The sequence below is a fragment of the Aythya fuligula genome, chromosome 10 (assembly GCF_009819795.1).
Source record: "Aythya fuligula isolate bAytFul2 chromosome 10, bAytFul2.pri, whole genome shotgun sequence".
NCBI classification, from domain to species: Eukaryota; Metazoa; Chordata; class Aves; order Anseriformes; family Anatidae; genus Aythya; species Aythya fuligula.
Window position 1 is genome coordinate 15420277 of NC_045568.1, and position 22275 is coordinate 15442551.

The following is a 22275-nucleotide window of genomic DNA, read 5'->3' on the forward strand; positions in this document are numbered from 1 at the left end:
GATCGCCCCTTCCTTACATGTGGCATTTTTAGGGGCATCCTGCCCATATGTTTTGCAGAGGGACAGAGGGTTTGCTGTCTTATCTTCATCCTACCCAAGGGAGCAGGAGGCAACTCCCCCTTCCCTCTTTAAATCCTCACATCCAAAGCATCCTCAGTAAATTGTTTATAGTGCAAATTTTACTCATCCTATGGAAACCTAGGACCTCTGTATTCTTAATTACCTATTACCTCCCTTCATTATCTTATTTGCATGTGAAAGAATACATCTCTTCCATTAATCTCTCCTGTAACATCTATACTTATTTACAAATGGAGAGAGACAAGTTCTCCTCCAGGCCATATGACGGATGGTATGAACTGACATCCTTTGTGACTGTTTCAAGCCTCAGACAGGATGATGCAGAGGCTTTGACTGCAGCTCCCTCCCCAGTTAGAGATGCTTGCAGGCAGAGGTGAAGCCCAGGGGTTACAGCATATTTACTGGCGAATAGATAGAACATTGTTCCCCTAATGCTGTTGTCAGGAAGTGGGGATCAACAAAAGCATCTTCCACTCCCCTCTCCCAATCAAAGGCACCAGATAATTAAGTGAACTCATGACATTTTCATGTTTAATACTGCCTGTAATCTGAAACCCTGGCAAACAAGTAGAATAACCCAGAGTCTTTCTGGCAAGTGGCACAGACAAGACAATTGAACTACTCCCAAGTGCCACAAGCTTTCTACAAGAGCCTTTTACAGGACACCATTAATTGAGGGTGCAGAGGGAAGTGTTGGCAGATACTGATGTTCAGAAAGTGCTACAGGCTTGATTTATATGGATTCTTCTGCCACTTTGAGACCAATTCCAATTTTAAAATTAAATATCTGTTTCTCTCTGTTGTCCTTTTCAGTACTTTATGCAGCAAAAACAATGCCAACAGAACCAGGGAGTTACTAAAAGGGGATGTTGATTAAATGTGCATCAAGAGGCAGAGCACAACATGAACTGTTGCTCCAACCAGATTCCCATATCATTCATAACAAAGAAAATTCAGTATCTGCTTTCCAAAAATATTCTGAGAAAATCTATATTACTGCAATCTGACTGCATTTCTCAAGGAATGAGCCCAAACACCTTGCAAAAGCCCAAGGGATCCAGAAGGGGTGGATGAGCTCCCATCATTTCCCACAGGCTTCCTGCAAAGCTTGGTCCTCGGATATTGCATTATGCTGAGATTACCTAGCATTAAGAATCCAGGTCCTTCTTCCCACGTGCCTTTTTTCCTTGCATATTTAGAAGAAGGTTTTTAAGCAGTAACAGTCTCATTATAAGTGTGAACAAAAATAATTGCACCCTTTATACATTACAGCATCTGAAACAGATTAAAAACTTCTGCTATCTTATAGCTGCAATGGAAGGCAACGCATTAAGAAAGGTGATGGGAGGCTGTGAATGTGTACAAACAAGCACCTCCAACTTTTCCCAAACAGCTGGACATCACCAGTTCTTTGTTTCATTCCTTTTTCCTTTTTTTAAAATTTGACCTTTCTTTGTCCTGCTCTCCCAAGAAATGGCCACATTGACTCCAAGTGACATTTCAATCACAGAGGTAGGTCTCCAGCACAATACATTATTAAAATAAATAAACTAAACAAACAAAAGTCAACAACAACAAAAACACTAAATCAGAATGCCCTAAAACTTCAGATGCAGCACTCCTGATGCCATTGATCAGGAAAACAAAATCCATGCTACAGACAGACACATTGGCTGGGGTTGTCTTGCCAAAAGATGAATGGGGAAGAAAAAGAGAAAGAGGTTTCCAAAGACAAAAAAAAAAAAAAAAAAAAAAGGGAAAACAACAACAACAAAAACAAACAGGAAATTCAACAGGAGTGCAGGTGAGACACTTCAATTTCTGTTAAAAACAAAACAAAACAAACAAACAAACAACAAAAAAAAAAAAACAGAAAAAAACACACAATAAAACACACACACAAAAAACACCACTACCTATTTCTCTTGCCCAACTGATACCATGTTCCATTTCAGTATTTCCATACATAATACTACAGATGATGAAAACGTGCATACATCATGCCAAAGCATCACTGTATGAACATGTTTACTATTTAGCAACACACTGACGGGGCAGATCTCTTGCAGCTATTCTCCTTCTGATGATACAAATGAAAACTCCAGAGTGAATGGAAATATGCTGCAGTTCATATCGAGGAGAATAGCAATTTCCACCATTGTTTTAGCTATTCTGAATATTCATTAAGCTTTGCTTAATCATCTGCTTGTCTGTTTAGCAGCAACATTCTCAATAACTATTTAATTTAATGATGAATTTTTTTTTTTAAATGAACACTTTAATTACACATAGTTGCTGGAGGCCCTGCCAACAATCAGCTGAGTTTTAAAGCAGCAGAAGAAAGAGTACTGGATGCAAGAGGAGCCTTGGCAATTTCTGTCACTGCGAGGATCACTCCAAAACCAGCATGACGCATAATAGTCAGAAAGGGATGGATGTCACTACATTCAACTCTAGCACAGTTTTTAGCACACCACAGAAAGGCTCTGCAGACTGCAGCATCAGATAAGATATGCAAAATTCTGGAAGAAAATGGCAATCCTGACATTCTTATTTGCCTGTATTAGTTTCTCAGGTACGGACAACAGCATCCCTCAAACAACCTCCTGACCTTCTGTATGCCATCCTTGGATTTGAGCTGCATGGCCACATAGCTTTGCAACTCACCAGGTCCCCAGCTGTGGGGAGACATCAGTGAGCTTCTCACAGGGTCTGCCAGCTCCTTGGCTGATGGGAGCAAAGCACCCCCTTCCTCCTGGCTCCCTCAGGAGCAAGGCAGAGGTGGGCTTGTGCCAAACATGCAGCTGTGACAGAGCTACCCCAGAAAAGCAACCCCACATCATCATCTCCCAGGTAGTAGAGCCCCCTTGCGATGCCCAGCCAAGCAGAGTCCTCTGAGGCCGCAGCAATGCCCCAGGGCAATGGCAAGTCCTACTGCTCACTGCAATTCCTGCAGCCCAGCATCACAGAGATGTGCCAGCTACGTTTTCAAAGCCACATGAATCCAGGGCACCAATCCTAACATCCTCTATAGGAGCAGCTTTCATGCTCAGGATCTATTCCAATTCCATCTACATTTCAGTTGAAATATCTCTGATTTCAATGGAGACCATCCTGATAAATGCCAACGTATACAGACACAGAAGCAAATCTTCCCTGCAATCACCCAGGGCATCCAAAACCAAGAGGCATCTTGGCAGGATACACGAACAGCCTGATTGTGTCCATTTTCAGGGAGGAATACATATGTATAGCACTGCGATCCAGCTCAGCCTCTATGGGATTCGGCTCTGCTTGATGAGCAATCAGCCTGCTGCGGGAACAAACACATGATGACTGCTTTCAGCTGCTAATACCACTGCTTTTTCTGGAGCAATAGAGAGACCTAAACTGCAAATTCGCATCTGGCCTTGTTGGAAATTAGCTGGGAATAGAAGGGTTTGCAATTAGCTTTTGGAAGGATCCACACTAATTCATAAGCACAGGACAGGACACCAGAGCCCACAGTGACATTTTGGGGGGACCTGGTGGTGTGCCTATAATAGGGTGCTTGATGTATTTATTTTAGGGAAAGGCTATCTTCTTCTGTTTGGCTTCAGATGCAAGGCTATGAAAGGACTCGGGAACAGAGATATTCCAAACATATGCTGATATTCATTTTCACAGCAAAATGTGATTTGGTTGCAGTTTCCCACTGTGTGCACTTACTTGCCATAAATGTCACCAGGATTAAGATTTGCCATGGTTATTTTTATTTTCTATTTTCAATGAGAATTGTCATTTATATTTGAACACTTGTTTGATTCTTGAAATTTTATAATTTCTTATTTTGCTAAAACACTTAAACATGTTTAAATTTTTAAAGTTTTCATAAAAAAATCATTTATTAGAACTAGTTAAGGAGATCTTTACTTTTAACTGTTAAAACCACAATTAATTAGTTTTTATCCAGTTCATCTACACATCTTTCCTGGGCAGGAAATACTAATCTCCAACACCTGAGAAGATGAGGCAAATTTTAGTGGTGGTCAGGTGAGAATAAAAGTATATCTCCCTACTTTTCAAGCAAGTAAATCTTTTCCTCCTCTCCTCACCTTTACATTTTCACGTGTTGTTAGGAACATGATCATGACTTGCTGCACATAAATACAAGCTGCAAATCACTGTCCTGGGAGGAGACCACAGGCCTGGAGCCACCCTGCCTCCTGCTCTTCCCCGGGGTCAGGTCCCACCACACACTGCTCCTGCCTCCAGGCTGCTCTCAGTGTTACACCTTGGCTCCTAAAAACTGCTGTGGGTGATGGCCCCAATCCATCCTCTGCTGGAAAACCTTTTCTGACAGCATCATTGGAGAGTCTGGGAAAGGGATGGGGGCAGAAAAGAAAACCCCTCTCATTCATATTTCTACTAAGCATTTTGGAACCCTTTGCTGACTCATTTTGCAGTTTTGCTTGCAGCAAATTCAAAATTAAGTTACTAGAGAATAATGACCATTAAGTGACTGAGATTGCTTTATTTCTCTGAGCCCTAGCAACAGTGATTTCGCTCGCCTGTTGCCATAACAACTACGGCATGCACATCAAGGTCACTAAGCCCACTTTGCTTCTTGCCTGTAGCTATATCTCTGATGGCTTATATGCCTCATTTTTATTGTAGATCCGTATGCAATGAGTAGGAAGAAAGGGTACATTTCATCTTATGAGTAAACACGCATACGATGAGCTTTTCTCAAGGTAAGAGAAAATGGACAAAAGATGACACTTATGGGAAATGTTCACTTCATTCTTAATGGAACAGCAAATCGTGAATATATAATGCATATGTGAGGTCCAAAACAACTAATACATAGGGCTTAAGTTCTCTTTTACAAAGATGAAGAAAAATTCCTTGAGCAGTATGTTCATAGGGCTGGAAGTGCCTTGGCTTAAAAGGGGATCTACCAGCCTGCCCCAGGTCCTTAGCACAGGGACATCAAGGGCCCTGAAGAGCCACCTCAGCTATTGAAGAAGTCTGACCTCAGTACTAAAATGTACGTATATACTGAAGTACAGCTTCGATGGAAATGCCCCATTTATTCTACTGCTGCTCACTGAGACACATTGCTTGCACTAGGCTGGAATGAGAAAGCAGGGAGAGGGCCACCGAGCTGGCTGGCTGATGAACTACAAAGCCCCAGGTCAGGCAGGAAATCACTCACAACACCATTTTCCGTAGTTATTTCTTTCACAGATTTTAACAGATGCAATTTTTACTCCAGAATATTTACACCACACACATCATTTTCATTGTATAGAAAGGTTATAAAACATCTTTTTAATACAAGCGAACTGCATTCATTTGTCTCATAAGTCAACTAGAGGCATTTTCAACGGAAATTCTAAGCTCCTACATTACCAGAGCATTTTTTTTCTGCCCTGTGGAAGGAGAGAAAAGAATTATTGTCTCTGAACAATATAAATGACTTTGCCACCTCTTCTTATAGCTAGTTGATTACAGCAGCCAGGGAATGAAAGATTTTGCTGTTTATCTGTCAGCTTTACACCAAAAACTGCATAAAAAAAAAAAAAAAAAAAAAAAAGATGAAATGTCCAGAATTGCAGAAGGATTTATGAGGCACTAAATACTTCTGTGAATCAGGGCTGAAATGTGATTTTATATATACATGTGTAGTAGCTGGCGATAGGACAAGATAGATAGACAGATAAATGTATGCAGGCAGATAGGTGGATAGACAGGCAGACTGGAGCTGGACCACAAAATGTCAAATTTCTATTTTGATTTATTTACAGCAGAGATTCTGGCCCAGCTCGCCTGGCATCATTGAACATCTTGCCAGATAAGGAGGATCAGTCATCTTATACTCTGGGTAGGAAACAGAAGAATAAGAATTTCTGAGGATAATGAGCCCAGCAGGCCAAGACAAAGATCTTACCATGTCTGGGGATGCCCAAGCACCTGGCTGAGCAGCAACAAGTGGTTTTGGTGTTTATAGCAAGGAATAGCTGCAAAAGAATTGGCTGTCTTGGTTGGTGTTCTACACTGGCTGATATTCTTTATAAAAGTTAAAAGGCAAAGGTACTCTTGGTAACAACTGCTACCACAAATAAGTTCAAAGCACTCAGATAAATAAGGCTTCCTAACAAGTTAAAAGCAGCTGCTGAATTTAGAGCTTTTGGGTATAATCCCATGGTTTACAATGGGACACACTGCGCTCTTCAAGAGAGGGTTTGTGACAGCAGTCGTGCCCCAGCAGGGCACATCCCAGCCCCGCAGGGCCAGGGGGCTGGGGACATGGAGGAACTGGTGCCAGCCCCTTCCTGGGGCCCAGGGGGAGCACAGTGTGCAGGGTTCAAAAAGGCACCTGTATAGAGCTTGATGGAGCCCCAGGGAGGTGGTAGGCAAAGGCTAAGACAAGGACAGAATCTGTCCTGCCAAGGATATACAGGGCTGCAGAGAAATTGGTTTCCAGAGATTATTTATTCATTTGACCCAAGTTTCTTCTTTTCTTATGTTGTCTGATTTAATGGATGTTCTAGACAACCAACTCCAGGCCAGTTTAATAATTCAAAGTCCGTTTGATGTCCTCATTGTTCTCTATTTACAGGAAAGTCCTTGGCACATCCACCCCAGAGCCCTGGCGGACTCCAGGTCCCATCAGACACACAAAAAAATTAAATAGCTAAAAGAGGCACAAAGGCTCAGTGCAAGTCTGAACTGAAATCATGGGAGCTTGCCCAGCTTGTGTTTGGTGAGATGCAGCCCGTAAAGCTCCGGCTGACTACAGGTATTAAAGACGTGGCGTTTAATGCTTTTTGGCAGAAAATAAGCTGAGATGTATCTCGGGGAAACAGTACATTCAATTGCTGCAGATTCAGTTGCTTTCCACAAAGCATCTCCTGTTATTGCTTTAATAACCAAAAAGGAAATCCTGTTAATCATAAGTTGCGAGGTTGTATGAGTTGACAGCTGTGATATCCCAGCTGTTGATAGCTCTGCACAGGCACAGTGAGATAGCAGATAATGCACGTCGTGATCTTCAACAGGGAATTGAGTCGGTTGCCTTATTCTCATCTCACACACACACACACAACACACACCCCCAAGAATGTCACACATCTTTCTTCTCCTGGTTATTACACACGTATCACTCCTACAGGCAGATGCCAACATACGATTAAGGACATACAGGTGTCGAGCATGGATTACCATTTCTTAGTTTAACAAAGGGCTCTACCAAAAGAAAATGAAGCAAACAACAAGTCAATCAGAAACAATATAAAACAAATAACTGAATTAAATCCATCTCTACTGGGGTGAACTCAACCTGATTTTTGCCATTGGAACACACACAAAAAACCAGCACCAGCAACCTCAGTTTGCCTGCAACTTCAGTAACCTTTTCTTTTAGACAGTTTTTTAAAGCACAAAGTCCACACATCAATGAAAGCACCAGTATGGCAAAATTAGTCTGGTTTTGAGACCTGTTTGTAGGAAAAAAACCTTCCTGAAATGGTGGCTAATAGAAAGCTTTTACATCCAAGTGCACATCCATTACTGCACATGAAAGTAAAAAGTCATCTTGTGCAAACTGACCAAAGCCTGACGAATATTTTAAACCCTTTATGGTTTTAAATGACACCCAGCCATCTTATATTTTCACATCAGTTATTGCTGCTGACACACACAATTTGTTAGCACACTCCGGGTCACAAGTCAACAGTGCACCACTGAATTACAGCAGCTGGATGGGTTCTTCTCCTCCTTGGTTATACATTCCGTGCAGCTTTTGTGCTGCAGGACAGAGAGGACGTAGCCTACAGCTCCTATAGGAGCTATATGAACAGAGGTGACAGCTGCCCAGGAGGGTGGTGGCTAATGAACATGGATGGGGACCCATCCTTCTTTCTTTGAGCCCTGGAACATCTCCCAAAGGCTCCCACAGATAAATGCTTTCTATCTTTGCAGAGACCTCAGGGCAGTGCTTTGCATCCTCACCCAAATGAGAGAGAACAAGCCCCCGCCACAAGACAGCTCAGCACCCGGGGTGTCAAGGTGCGTCCTTGGTCCTCTGAGCCCCGGTGGCTCTGCACTGCCCAGATTGAGGAGGAGTCCCCCAGGAGAAAAGGCTTCATTTTAATTATCTCTGATTCAGCCTTGCAGAAGTTTTGCAGCCCCAAACTTTACATAATACTTCAAGATTAACTGTGTAATAAGAAGAGACTTGACCTGGAAAAAGTTCCAGATTAGGCAAAATTTATCTTCTCCCCCCCTCCCCATCTTGAGCAAATGTAGTAAAGATAGGGTATTATAGGTACAGTTCTGCCCAGAAGCAGTAGCTATTAGTCACCTCATTATCGTTAGTCATCTAGAATAGCAATTTTTAAAGACCTCTAATAGCTCCATCTGGTTGTTACACCACAGCCTTAGAGGGAGAGTCAGTGCAATAAAACTGGCTCCCATGCTGCAGGGAACCCAAGAGAAAAGTCAGGGTGAAATAACAGGAAGGAGCCAGCAGCTAAACGGCCATCTAGGCTGCCCACCCCCATTTTCCCTTCTGTAATTAGGGAGAAAATATATCAGCCCCTTTTGTTAAGATCTAGGTAGTTAAAAGGTCTGCTTTCCCCTTGGGGTGATGGCCTGTGGTCCCCTCCCTCCCATGGGCACAGCCTGCGGTAGGGTTTCTCCTCCACCCACGGGCCATGTGGATCCAGACCTTCCCCAGTACACAATTCCCTGCAAGGAGGAAGGAAAGAAAGCAGGTTCAGAAATTTTGCTTTCCCTCCCTTCCCTAAATCAGTTTTTTTTTTGATTAACTGAAAGAGAAAACAAGTCTCCAGAATCTCATCAATTATCTGAATAGGATGGAAAGCAGTGACATCAGCTGCTAATGAAGTAAATCCAAATTAAGCCACTGCTTTTTTAATATATATTTTAATTTTATTATTATTATTATTTTACACAAAAGGGAGACCATCTGGCGTTCACCACTGAGACCATTCAAGCTTTCAGTTAATCTCTGCAGAGCGGCATGCCTCCTGGTTGTTCTGTGAGTGACCATTTCTGCAGCCCCGACCATTGGTATAGAAAATAGCTTGTTGAATGAGCCGCTACAGAAATCTTCTTGTCACAAAGAGCTCATTAGGTCAGCAATAAAGTGATTTATCAAAGACTTGGATTTCAGCCACCAGCTTCACTTGTACAACAGACTCTGTTGCAGTGCTTCAAGTGAAGGCTTACAAATTACCATCATAATCCTGTAAGTATGCCTCATCTACACCAGCTAGTTCCTGACCAGAGATGTGAAGACCAAGAAATACAATCCTTTTTGACCTCTATTATATGCTGTCAGCCATCCAGATGTGATGCAATGAGTTGAGCAGATATTAATACTTCTGAATGGCGAGGAAGGAGGTTATAGTCTGGAAGAGATGCTGGAAGCAAGATCGCTTTGTGTAATCTTAATTTTTCCTGAGCCAGTCACCACGAGCTTCCTTTGCCAGATCACGCCAGCCCTTCTGCAAGGAGCCCTTGGCAGGGAGGGATGGTCTATCAGCCTGTGTCAGCCACACAGCAGCTGACCTCATATAATCCAACTGTGCTGGATGGTATTTTCAGTTCCCTCAAGTCGCAATCTGCCTTTCCTGAGACATCAGCTGTGTTTTTGTGCTAATCCCATTCTCCCTGATCTCTGAGGTGGGAGAGCTGAGGGAATAAGGTGGGGAAGAAGTGGAGGATTTCCTTAGAAAGTCAAAAAAAAAAAAAAAAAAAAAAAAAAAGCTTCCATAGTCTGGAACACAGGATCAAGTTCATCAACTTCAAGCCCATCACGTGTGCAAGTGATATTTTTCCTTGCAAAACAGACTTCATCTTCTTACCTAAATCACTTTTCAGCAAGAAGAAAGCCCACAGCTAAGCACAGCTTCAGTAACAAGCCAAGGTGACTCAAATACAAGCCCACACATACATACTGTATTTACATTTCCATCCTCTGCTCTGCCTCTGATCCTTGCCCACCATCAGCTGGGTCCTGCTGTCTCCTCACCACCTTTCTCTCGCCTCTACCAGTCGCTGCCATTGGCATTTTTCCCCTTCTGCCACCGTGCTCCTTCCCCTCAGGACATGAACTCGGTTACATCAGCACTGAACTTTCAAACCCGTAACGTTCGAGTGGATTCAAAATTAGTCAAAACAAGCTCATCCATCAATGGCTTTTCATGTCAAGAGCTCTTAGGGCAGGGCGGGGGTGGCAAGCGGGGCCGCAGTGCACATCCAGGGAACAATGAAAATGTTGTCAAAGAGCAATTAAGTGTGCTCTTGTGACAGATTGGCACCGCAGCTTTTCGAGGTGAGAGAAGTCATGAAACATTTACGGTTCACCCAGCACCACCAGCAGCAACTGCCTTTTGCATACAGCCTGCATCTCAATCAGAAGGCCCAAACCTGTCTGGTACCAAATGATATTTGTGTTTTTTTTTAAATAACATTGATCGCCTTTGATTATGAGTTTTCAATTTGCTGAGTCAAACGTCATATTCTCTATTGCTGCACAGCCCTCTTCTTTGCACTGTGAGCATTAATTAGACAGATTGAATTTGTTATCATGTATCTGAGCTACCAAGCATAAACATAAATAAAACAACTTATCTCTTTGCTAATATTAGTCTAAAATCATTTGTGGTTACCCAAACATTCAAAAGAAATATGATAATAACACTATCTTGAAGAGTTTAATCAGAGTCAAAACCCCTTTCTAGGCAGAGGAATATGCGCTCCCTTCATATTCATGGCTTTTAATGTTATTTCCATGCACAGCGAATGCGGCACTTTAACACGAGAATCCAGCTGGATTCAACTGCTGCAATCCTACCTAGCAAGAAAGTCAGGGGCTGAATCCTAAGAAGCAATGAATCAAAAGAAAGCAGCTGAAGAGGCTGCTCAGCAAGCAGCACATATTCCCACTAAGACCTGAGCACACCAGGTAAGATTTCCAGAAGGTGAAGGCTAGAGCTGTAAGCCAGGTATAAAAATGGAAAGAAAAAGCAGCATAAAGAATTGGGTATCTGAAGACTATAGAGCGAGCTGAGGCTCCCTGCATGGCTGAAGGGCTGAGTATGCTATTGACTGAGCTGGCTGAGGGTTTTGGACAATATGGGAAATCAAAGAGATGTCAGGGAGCTGGAGAACCGGCATAGTTCTGCATCCCCTCCTTTCCAAATGAGGGGAGCAAAGCAAAAATTCAATAGAGAAATGTCCATGCCTTGAGTGCTGGGAAAAATGCTTTTGTGTGAAGCGTTGTGGACAAAACACACTGAATGAAAGGCTGAGAGCCAGCGCCTGAATGCAGTGCCTACCTGTGTGGGAACAGCTCCGTTACTCTCCTGAATAGGGCACTCACACACAGAGGGGACACCAGCTGTGTCCTTCACCACCCTCCACAGCTGCAGACGGAGGGCAGGTACACAGCAGCTGATCTTTTGTGTCCAACAGCACAAGGCAGACTAAGCAAAAGGCATTCTCCTCCACCAGTGGAAGTTGGTACCAAAGTCCAGGCTTGCTAGGTGCTCTATTTGGTCCTTAGCCAGCCCATGAGATATCAGAGAGTTCAGAAACATGCAACGTGCCCAGGTGCTCAGAGAAGAAAGTTTCCTTTCGGTGCCTTTTCAGGACAGGAGGAAAGGGAACATAGTTCTGGTCTCACTGTGCCACCGTACAAGAGTAACACAATGCCAGAAACAAACCTCTCTGGCAGAGATAGGGCTGGAAGCCATGGCTCCGTGCTCGATAGCCTAAGCACAAGTGGCACTGAGCCCTAGCCCTGAGCATCCATCACCACACAGAGCTGGGATGGGCCATTACACTTTGCCCTCTGCCCAGTCTCCTCTCCAACAATTCTACAAGTACTGATCAAGTCTGCACTGTTCAGCCACAGTTGGTAAGTCCTTCCAACAGCTCACTAAAAGAAATTTCAACTTGTTTTATGAACCCATCTCCTATACATTTACATACCAGCAAACTAAAAGTGACACAAAATTAAAAACACTTTACCTTTATCTGCAATTATCCCATTATAGAAGCAGGTGAGTGCTGCAGAGGCAGTCATCACATTTTTACAGCATAACCACTTTAGATAAATGTTGCAGGGAGGCAGGTTTCCCCTCTGTGGGGAGATAAAGTGGGTCCTTTTAGAGCTTTGGTTAGTTTGTGACAGGAGGTCAAATGGAGATGTGAGAAGGCTGAAGTCAGTGTTTCCAGGTGACCTGCATTTTGCCTTCAGGAAGTTTCTCTTTTCCCTTATCATTGCTGCCTTTGTCACCTCTAGCAGATTATTCAACAGATGTTTTGTGGTTTTGTCTCTGAGCCAAGATTCATCTTCCTCCAGGACAAGCAGACAACCCCAGAAAAGGAAAGGGCACCTGCTGGCCTCACCTCTCTGTGGCAGGCTCCTCCACCTCCTCCCCAGATGGTACAAGAAGGGCAGCTTTTATCCCATAACACGGATGAGAAATGCACCCATAATACTTCTCGTATGCCAGGCTGAGAGATCAGCTTAGAGATGGGGGAGGCAAATGTAGGAGATGCAGACTGAAGAGCATTAGTTAGCTAGATAGATGAGCACAGTGAGAAATCAAGTAAGAACTATCCAAATCACTTTTGAGCAGCCCCAGGCAAACGCGAAAAAACTTAGTCCAAAAATCATCCCTAAATCTTTTTCTGCCTACTGCAGGCTGTCCACTTCTGATATCACAGTGGGTGTTTCCAGGCACTGAGCTGTAGGGGAGAGATGGGCAGCTCTGGCTTTCAGGAGGACACTGGGGGGGCTTTCTTGTTGCAGAGCTGGCAGTGCCATGTTCTACAGCCCCACTGCTGCTTCTAGTCCTCACTGTGGGTGACAGGACTCCTTTGGGGCATTCAGAGCAAGAAGATTTACTTCTTGCTGGAGCTTTCATGCTCATTTTTGTTTCGGAAATATCAGAACAATTTGGTTGTGTTTGTATGGAATGTTACAATGTTCTTGTCTCTTCCCAGTCATGCAAGCTGGAATTTTACTTCGCAAAAAATAGGACAAAATATTTATTCCAGCCTTTCTCATGGAACGGAAGCCCCCCTTCTGCTCACCTCTCGCAACAGAGCCTCAGTCCAAAAGGAAAACGTCCTTGAATACCCTCTCTTCCTTGATGAGTGCAGAGCTTTCCCCATCTGCCATCTGAGCACAGACAAGAGCCCAAGCCTTGTGTCAACATGTTCCCAGCCTCCTTTCGTAATATGGAAATGACAGTGGTTGCTGCACGCAGAGCTGAAATCAAACGAATAAATGAATGTCAGCAGACTGTGGGTAGAGGCGCAGAGGTTGCATAACAGAGCCACGACAAGTGCACAGATGCAGTGCGACCAAATTGGGTGCTGAGTGGATAGTCAGGGCTTGTTTCTGAGGGACGCACCTCATCATTTCGCAGGCACAGCTGTCAGCCGATGAATTATTCCCAGGGAAGGAAGAAACAAAGTCCTCTACCCATCCAGCCACTTGTGCAGGCCACTTGGAGGGAATGTTCTGTGACATCTCAAGGTAAATTGGGTGGTGAAATATTATGGAGTGGTTCCTTCTCCCTGCAGGATGAGTGTCTGGAGATATCCTACAAAATCTGTACTCTGTCAGTGTCAAACTGAATAACTCTCAATAACGTATTACCAGTCACACATTAGCATTAACATCAGACTGCAGGCATGACTACATGGACAGGGACCGGCAGACCTGTGCTCCTTGCCCTGGCCAGATGAAATGACTTCTGGTCCAATAGCAGACAGCCATGTTAGCAGGAAGACAGCTTACTCGAGAAGTAAGGCCAAACTTTTTGCCACTGTATGGCTTTCTTATTGTCACTGCTTCTATTTGCCTCCCTGTCAGATGTCACTCCTGCCAACAAGCCCTCTAACCTGAACTGGAATGCTTGCTTTTTGTCCCCTTCACTTACAGCAGCAGAGGAGATGTATATGAACCAGCTTTGCCTCAACAAACATGGCAACAAATTCTTGAATAAACAGCATGCTCCCGTGCTTCATCCCCTCCCCACAGAAACACCACTTCAGCCTCTTTGTGCTGCTTCCCCTCCCAAACTGCTGCAGCAGCAAAGCAATCAATGAGAGAGTGAAGTAGTAGCACGTAAAGCAGACCTGCTTCACTCTGAACAAACACACAAATAACCTCCAGTTTCAGAAGGAGGAATGCACAAACACTTAGGAGATAATTCCCAAACCCAGCAAGACAAAAACTGAGTTAAAAGACTCAAAACACCTGAGCAAGCAAAACAGTCTCTTATCCCTCACTAAAGCAAACACAAAGACAAATTGCATTCACACTTCAACCTGGCAAGCCAGCCATAATATATCGCCTGCCACAGGGATGATGATTGTTCTTCTGCTCTCCACCTCGGCCTGATATGCACTTGGCAGATTCATAACTCCTTCAAGCTCTCCAAGATAAACACGTGTGCCTGATAGGGAACTTCAGCTATAACCTTCCTGGAAGCATCCGATGCCCCCATACCTGGCACATAGGAAGATTCGGGCCTCACCCCAGGGATGTGGCTTTGCTGGTCAGGTCCAAAAGGGTCAGAGGGTCCTTGTGCTTTGGGGAATTTCTTTTCATCAGTGAGGATGGGTAGGGGCACAGGTCCCTGCTGCCTGTGGATGCCTGAAGCAGGCAACATGCCCGTCCCCAGTCCCGTGAGGACCATGGCGGGGGTGCATTGTGTTGGCCACCAGCATATGTAACAGGGGTATCCCCTCCTCTTGCTGGGCTCTGAGCTCACTGATGTTTTTGGCAGCCCACCTGTATTCTCCTCCCAGTAGCTGAGGAGCTCCTACACTGCCTGAAGCCTGCTTCCCATGTCCAGACCCAATCCACTTCAAAGGCTAAATTGCTGCAAGGGACATGCTTCATGGGGGGAAAAAGCAAACCACTGTCACTCAAAGGGGTCAGGGAGTTTAGAAAAGCCATCTCCCCCTTCACCTCTAAGCCACGGGAGATTAGCAAGCAGCATCAGAGAGTGCTGAGGTGGGAAGGGCACCCACAGCCAAAGGCTGCCAAGAGCTGGGAGCACATGGGGGAGCAGCCTGCATTTAGGTGAGGAGCTGGTGGATTTAAATCTTGATTGAAAGAACACTTCAGATTCACTTTTTCGGTGGTGAGAGGAAAAAACCAACAGTCTGTGGCTGCATGTAGCATGTGGAAAATCCTGAGCAGGAGGACTGGGGCTGCATACATGCACATATCATACAAAATATGTAGCAGGTGTTGAGGGACCAACCAGCTCATGTGGAAGCAGGAATCTGCTCAGAACCATCACAGCTCTGGCTGCAAGATGCCTCTGTCCTTGTGCAGAGAGGGGTGGGTGAGCTGCCCCCAGCCCCATGCCAGCCCCCACATTATTCTTGAGCCAAGCCACACAAATCTCAAGTTACTAGCCACCAGAGAAAGGTAAAAGACAAAAAGAATAAAGTCCCATCCAACGAAGAGCAGGCACATTCTCACTAGCCTGGTACACAAAGTCTCTATGCCCTTCAAGTTTCTCACAAGAAGCAGAAGTTATGGGGTGCATTTGTGTTGGCAGCTTCTCAGAGGCGCGCTGGGGGAGGGCCTCCCTTCCCATCGACTTCTTCTCTGTTTCTGAAGAAAAACTAAATCCCTCACCTTGTCAATATCGACCCTGATGTGTTAAGGGTCCATTTGTCAGGACTAATATATCGCTGCAGTGTCAGCATATCAGGATTTACGCTCGTCTGTAAAGATGGGTTCATTTCAGAGACCTATGGAGCTTTAGTTACTGGGCCTTGGCCTGCCCTTTAAACCCCATTTCAGTTAAAAATAAATAAATAAATAAATAAATCTGTAACCTGCTGCAGAGCGACATGGAAACCGAGGAGCTCGTGGTCAAGCAGCCTTGTACTCAGCCCAGCACAAGTGTCAACGCTTGCACATCTTGTCCCTAAGTCCTGCTGTAAGGATAAGTCCTATTTACACAAAAAAACCCAACCCTGGTCCTTCAAGATCACGCCATAAGGATCAGGCTAGGTCTGCAGGGCATGAGCTTCTCCATCCCTCACCATGATGCACCCTGTTGCCTCTACGGCTGCTCTGATTTACGCCGTGGTCTTCCAGAGCAGGATCAGGCTCGGCAGCCCCAGCGGGTACCTCGTAGCTGCCCTGGAAATGGGCGGCAGCCAGAGGCAGCCCCAGCACATGGCTGGTAGGGTCTGACCTAGTTTTAACCCTGCTAAATATGCAAAGAAAGAAAACGAGCGTGTGTGGGGAAAAGGAGGGCAGCACAAGTTTTTTTTCCATTTCCTCGTCACTTCTCTGCTGCTTTATCTACAACATTCGTGTTTTCATTCCACGTTGAAACATTTCCACTGCCATTTTTCTTTGTGGGGTGCTGACAGAGGAAAACCACAGTTACTCTTGAAGGGTGGGCTGCTTTTGTGTATCTGTGTGGACAAGCTTATAGGAAGGTAGAATTTTCAAAAGTTTAAAGTTTTGGCAAAATATAAGAACATTTGGAAAACTGTTTGCTATCTATTGCAGGAAATCTCTCTTCAGCTGTTTACCTTTCCAGTTTGCTTGTTTTTTGCAGTCTTTTTGTTCTTAACTTAGTCATCAAGAGCTAAATGCTACCCTGACTATCATTCTGACAGGCCTTTTTTAAATTATTTTTTAAGAGAATGGATTTTTATGCACTTGATTTTATATTTTCTGCAAAATCTGCCTTTCCCTCAGTATTTCTGGTCCACTTATACCACAGAAAATACTCAAACTTCAGCTTCTCCTTCTGATTCTCTTTGATCTCCAGACCATTCACGCAGTACATAACTACTTCATTGCTATGGAAACACTGTTCTACTTGGACCACCCCACACTGTTCTGTGCACCTGGTTTTTGGCACCTTAATTTCAATACAAAATTGTGCTCGCTGACAGCACAGGATTCACTGAGGGTACATGTGGTGCACCTTTCTGGTCTGCATCCTGCAGCTCATATTGAACCCCCTCAGCCAGGATCTCTTGATGCCCACGATGCCAGGATGTCCTACCAGCCTGGTACACACCTGAGCCTGAGCCACGGAACGCCATGGCAAGACTGGGAACATTGCTCAGCTCAAGGACCATGTGGCAAAAAAAAATGTAGAAACCCTCTGAATATTTGCTACTGGCTAACAAGAGAGAGAAAGGTTAATTCATCTAATGCAATTAGGTGAATGGACATCCCCAGACTAGATCCAGTTTCCATCCCCAGACAGCAAGCAGAGACGCATTGGGCAGACACCACGAAGAGGAACGTCACGGGCAGGGAGAGGCCAATAACAGGATACAGAGGCACAGCCAGGTTTTGAACGCACTCGTAGTGTAAAAGAGGATTTGCCACTTGATAGCACGTGTGGAGCAAGTCTTGGCAGTGGAGATCCTTGTCCAAATGGTTAAGAAAAAGCCAAGGATAGAAAAAGCATGAAAACCATTAATCAGTAGACCACAAGTGGTGCTTTTTCTGGCATAAGTTGAGACAATGCTGGTCATTATGACTCCAGTGAACATTCCAGACCTCAGAAAGGTTCTTAATTAAATGATTACATCCCTGACTTCAACATAACTCAGGCACATGCTTGTATGCTTTCCTGAGCAAGGGTTTTTTCTGAATCAGGATCTCCATGATTGCAGTCAACTAATTATTTGAAAAGCATTTTCATCTGGGCTCCAAGCAAGCAAATTAAATACGATTAATGTGGGTTTGGCAGGACTCCATGCAAACAAAAGTTGCTCTGTTTTTGCGCAAAATTGGAAAATTGTTTTTTTGCTAATAGAGCCTGATGTATGAAATCTGCTTGTGCAGCTTCTCAGTATTTTCCCAGCTTTTCCACTTTGCTGCAAAACTGTTGATGCAATTCTGCTATGATAAATGAAGCCCCAAATCTCACAGCATCCTGCCTTTAGTACAAGACCTTGTAGGAACCAGAGACTGAGAAAGAATGAATTGCTGCAGTTTGCAGTAAGAGTTGATGGAGACAAAGAGCATGCTGAAAATAAAGGAATCAACGGTATGCCACTTTATCAAAAGAGATATACCAAGACAGTGATATAAATCACAAAGTGTTAGCAGCTATGGGATAATTCAGGTAGGAAGGTGAGCAGGAAAACATAAAACAAAACATCTCCATAAGTACAAACACACACTGAAAACCAGACTTCATTTTGGACAAAAGTAAAATCAAACACACAACCTTTTTTTTTTTTTTTTTTTTTATGAAGCCCATAAGAACAGTCTGCTTGTCTCTTTACTCATTATTTTACTATGAAATTTACTCGACTCTTCTCTCCCAACAGCTATCATTATGGATAATTTTTCTCAATGAAACAGGGACTAAAACAAGTTTAAACCTGAAGCCAGTGCATGTCCATTTTTTCCTACTGAATTTGAGCACATTGTTTTTACAGAAGAAATTTTGAGGTGAAAATCATGAAACTGCGTTGCTGTAATACATGTCAGTAACAAAAAGGATAAGTAATTTGGAAAGACCATGAAGCTATATCAGAAGAAGGAGCTATTCATATTAAATCTTAATTGAAATAAGGAGAGCCATCCTAATGAATGAAATCCTTAGTAAGCAGAGGGACATGAATTTTTCCCATACGTTGAAGCAATGCTATAACAGAAGCAATGTTCATAAATATTAATATTAGTTGCATACAGAGTTTAATCTCGAAGACAGAACTTCAGGCTAAAATATTTGAGTCGGTGCAACGACACAGGGGATGGCAGTGTTAGTTACTGCTCTCAGCAAAAAGAAGAGTTCCTCCTTACTGGAAGTCTTCATGGGGAAAACCCACCCATGCAGGCTCTGGGATGTCCCAGAGATGTGCACATGTGTTCGGGAGCGATGCAGATCTGCGTGCCCACCCATTTAGGCCACTGACTGTGGGTGTAAGGGCAGCCCAGCTGCGATGCACCCCACAGGTACGGGGTCCCTTGTGCAGGCTTGGCTTGTTCTGGGCTCTCAACACAGGCTCTAGAGAATCAAAACTGTGTGCGTGTTGCCGTGTTAAGCACCTCAGAGTTGTTTATCATTTGCATATTTTTGCATTGTTATTGCACAATTAAACTGAAAACTTCCAGACCGAGCTGTCCCAAAGGCACAAGGAGCTTCGGCTGTAGTCAACTTTCAATCCTGTTAATTAGGCAGGGAAAAGAAAATGTTTTTGCCAATGCATGCCACACATTAGGAAAGTTCAGTTAGCAGTTCTTCTTATTAAAAACTAAGCCTTTTCAGGGTAGCAAATGTATATTCAGTGATATCAAGTATCACTTGTATAAAGGGATACTTTCCAAGGGCCACTGAAGACCTGTTTCAGGCTTTTTCTCTAAGGTTCCAGCAAGAAGATTTCTTTCTGACATCCCCAGTATGTTGTCTAAAAATACCTGTCCCATCCAGTTATCCTTTCAAACAGAGAAGGGACCGGAGAAGGAAAACAGATGTCTGAGGCATCCTCAACAGTACAGCCACCTCAGCAAGAAAATAAGAACGCATGACAAGAAACATATGCCATATATTTTCTTATGGTCTTTTCTTTCTGTTACTGCTATTAATACCATGTTAATAACTCACACTGGGACCATCTTTAAACATCTTCTAACCATTCAGTACATTTCACAGAATAATGAAGTCAGTACTGTGAATCAGCCACATAAATCTTACGACCGCTTTTAGTTTTTTTATGTCACATCTGGAAACCCACAGGCCGTGGTACTTTGGTGCTCCTTCAGAGAGTGATTCTTGGCTTTGTCTGTGTCCCAAGGTTGCCCTCTCCTCAGCTCTCCATGCCTGTGGTTGGGACCTCCGTTTCCACTGAGGAATAGGAGGGGACTGTGCTGACCGTCCCTGGTGCTGTACTGTACAACTGCCTCGTGCTCTTGGACGTTAGCCCCGCGTTGCACAACTGCAGTTCAAGGGTTACAAAGACAAGGGCTTTGCCAGCAGACTCAGCACTTCAAAGCAGTGGCAACAATTGTTGGATCAAATAGAGAGGAAAGAAGTTGCCTGGGGGTCCCCCAAAGCAAACTAGAGTCTTAGAAGCAAAAACAGGATCCAGAAGAACTTTACTGAGAAACAATGAGCAAAAACTGCTTGTTTATGTAGAACAAAAGCCCGAGTCCTCAAGAAACTCTCCAAGTTGCTTCCGTATCCAATCAATATTTTCTCTAGCACATATGGAATGAGCCTCAGCCAACTTCCTCCCCCAGACATTCCTGTTTCCGACTACCCTCAGACAGAATCAAGATCACCAATTCAACGGATCTCATTCATACTTAAAGGCAGCAGCTTGGAGGAACAGTCTCACCATCGTTTTCCTGACTCAACAAATTACTACAGATAAGCTCAGCCACAAATACACCCAAATGTACGCCCTTAGCTCACAGCAAATGCAAGTTAATGTCACTTAACCTCAGTCCTCTAATGACAGACAAAAAATCTGAAGACTGAAATTTCTGAAAAACAGCAAAAGAAGGAAAGTTAAGACTGGTTGTAGATGACACAGGAGTGGAGATGAAGCCTGGTCTGTAAGAGCCACATAAACAATGTCTAATTCCTGTTCCATACAAGCCTGACTTCTTGCAGTGAGCACCAAAGTCCCATCAGCCTAGGAATGGACCCAACAACCTTGGCTGAGGCACTATGCCACCAATTTGCAATTGGTTGGATATGACCAAAGAAAACACTCAACCAAAGTATTTCTCAGCAGACCACTTTCCGCTCTTCTCTCCCTCTTGCTGCAACAAACCTCCCCAAAAGTTCTCTTTTAAGAAAATATTTGTTGCAAAATTAAAGTTAATAAGACTCCTTGAAGACAAGAAACCGCCTCCATTTCAGCTTCAACATCTTGAGGCTCAGACAACTCTTCGAAACGGAGGATTTGTAATTTGCACGCTGACAGAGATTTGTTGAGGATAACAGCCCTCCTCAGCTCCCCCACACCTGCCCAGACAGCCAGCAACATTGCTGGTGGGTGTTCATCTCTGCTGCTTCACTGTGGGGTGCGTTGATTTACCTCCCGTTTTCACTGAAATGGGTTTATGCAGAGATGTCTGATTTGCTCTGAAATGGAAGCACTGGGGCATGCACTACTTTCTGCTGACTGGCCAGAGCTTGTCTGCTCGTGCCCATAGGCCCAGATATGCAAAGTAATTTGGGCACTAAATTCTGCTGGAATATGGGGATTAATAAATGTTAGTGAATAACAATTATACAATTTTTATATGTATTTATATAAAATAAACTATAGCGCCATAAACTACTTATTACTATATTAATTATATAGTTAATAAACATTAAAACTGCCTGAGCCCAAACTCATGTGTAAGCCTCACTTCATTTTAATGGCATTTATACCCTAGTATATCCTAGATAGGATGTACTCAGAACCATATCCACTTGTAGGTATTTAATTGAAAATACAGACACCATTCTGCAGACAACTTCTTACATTTTGACTGAATTTGTTAGTTTGTTTTTAGAAACAATCCTGCAGCTATCACAATTCCATCTGGGAAGGAGCATGTGTGCTGTCTCTCTCTTCTATAAATATCAAGAAACATAATGATTTAAAATATTTTAGAAACTCTGTGTCCACATTTAAACTTTGCATTTTTAAACTTTGATGGCCATTTATTTAGAGGAGCACGGTACAGGGTAAATTTCACATCACAGCAACCTGTATGCTAACTGCCAGGAGTTCTTTTGAAGATGTGGTTTGGGGGCCTATTGTAGGAACTTGGAAGAGAAGAGGATGTCCTACATCCTCTTTTTTTTTTTTTTGTTTTTTTATTCCCCAGTGTGTTGTACAGGTATAGCACTATCTTGCTACAAGTTTATGGCAATAAAGGCAATATGGAAAAAGAAGTAAAACCGTCTTAAATTCTGAAAAGCAATCTCTGACTTGAAGTTCGGGCTTGTGTGGCAGATTGTCATAATATGGTCAGTTTAACCATTGAATTTCTACATGCATTAAGCAGCAGTGCTTGTGGCAGCACATATTTTACACTCCTTTCCATCCCGAGACCCCACAATTTTCCATTTGTATGACACTTTACTGCCTCTTCATTATATACGCAGGGAGTAATGCTGATGGATTAGCATCACATCCAACCGAGAT